Source organism: Salvelinus sp. IW2-2015, unplaced genomic scaffold, assembly GCF_002910315.2.
Source record: "Salvelinus sp. IW2-2015 unplaced genomic scaffold, ASM291031v2 Un_scaffold2415, whole genome shotgun sequence".
Lineage (NCBI taxonomy): Eukaryota > Metazoa > Chordata > Actinopteri > Salmoniformes > Salmonidae > Salvelinus > Salvelinus sp. IW2-2015.
The window spans coordinates 260364-262145 of record NW_019943736.1 but is presented as its reverse complement, the minus strand read 5'-3'; positions in this window follow the sequence as shown (position 1 = coordinate 262145).

The window sequence follows — 1782 nt, the reverse complement described above, 5'->3', positions numbered from 1 at the left end:
TTCTAGTTTGCTCAGTTTTTTTTGTTAATTCTTTCCAATGTGTCAAGTAATTATCTTTTTGTTTTCTCATGATTTGGTTGGGTCTAATTGTGTTGCTGTCCTGGGGCTCTGTGGGGTGTGTTTGTGTTTGTGAACAGAGCCCCAGGACCAACTTGCTTAGGGGACTCTTCTCCAGGTTCATCTCGCTGTAGGTGATGGCTTTGTTATGGAAGGTTTGGGAATCGCTTCCATTTAGGTGGTTGTAGAATTTAACGGCTCTTTTCTGGATTTTGATAATTAGTGGGTATCGGCCTAATTCTGCTCTGCATGCATTATTTGGTGTTTTACGTTGTACACTGAGGATATTTTTGCAGAATAATGCATGCAGAGTCTCAATTTGGTGCTGGGCCCATTTAGTGAATTCTTGACTGYTGAGCGGACCCCAGACCTCACAACCATGAAGGGCAATGGGTTCTATAACTGATTCAATAATTGGTATGTCGAATTTGATGTTCCTTTTGATGGCATAGAAGGCCCTTCTTGCCTTGTCTCTCAGCTCGTTCACAGCTTTGTAGAAGTTACCTGTGGCGCTGATGTTTAGGCCGAGGTATGCATAGTTTTCTGTGTGCTCTAACGGTGTCTAGATGGAATTTGGATTTGTGATCCTGGCGACTGGACCTTTTTTTGGAACACAATAATTATCTCTCTCTCTCTCTCTCTCTCTCTCTGGCTTTTCACACCTTCCAAATATCTCCCAAATAAATAAATAAATATTCTATTTGTAAGCCAAACTAATTAAATTGTATTTATAGCTCAGGTTTTTCATAATAAGTTCCAGCAGTGTTCATCAGAGCAGCAGAAAGAGAGTAGTGTTACCACAAACGACCGCTTTGTACCATGCTGAAAAATCAGCTTTTTCTTCCAGGGACTCCAGGGAGGATGCCATTGACCTTCTAATTTCCCCCCAAACAGCAGCACCTAGGTGGGGTGGGGGGAAGAGGGTTGGAGAGGCGAAGGGGAGACGCTGGCACCAGTCGGAGGGCACGGGGGGTCTAATTCTGGCTGGACAGACCACAAGGAAAGCCTTCATGGATCTTTACTCTTACAGCTGCATACATGCACCCTGACACACACACACGCCACGCCAACACAACACACACCCACACGCACGCAGCCACGTACACACGTACACACCACACACACACAAACAGATACACACACACACACACACGCACGCACGCACGCACGACCACACACACACACATACACAGAAAATACACAATGAACACTCTCCTAACTCTGTCAATTCGTAAACACAGTATTTTCCCTCCGTTTCAATTAGGATGGTAAACATTAAAACATATTCTGCTTCGCCAAATTAATTGTAATCTATTACAATGTGTGCCTGTTTTTTTGGGAGCGTCTTCCGATAGTTAGCTGAGATTCAGTCATCTATTAAAGTTCCTGGTCTCTCAGAGCGTCTCCGATGGATTAGCTGAGATTCAGTACATCTTATAAAGTGTTCCTGGTCTCTCAGAGCGTCTATCCGATGGTTAGCTGAGATTAGTCATCTATTAAAAGTGTTCCTGGTCTCTCAAGCGTCTTCCAATTTAGCTGAGATCATTCATCTATTAAAGTGTTCCTGGTCTCTCAGAAGCGTCTTCCAATAGTTAGCTGAGATTCAGTCATCTATTAAAGTGTTCCTGGTCTCTCAGAGCGTCTTCCCGATGGTTAGCTTCAAGCAGGAAAAAACACAACACCTTGTCACCGTGTTTGTTTATCCAACTCCAGGGGTTTTCTCTC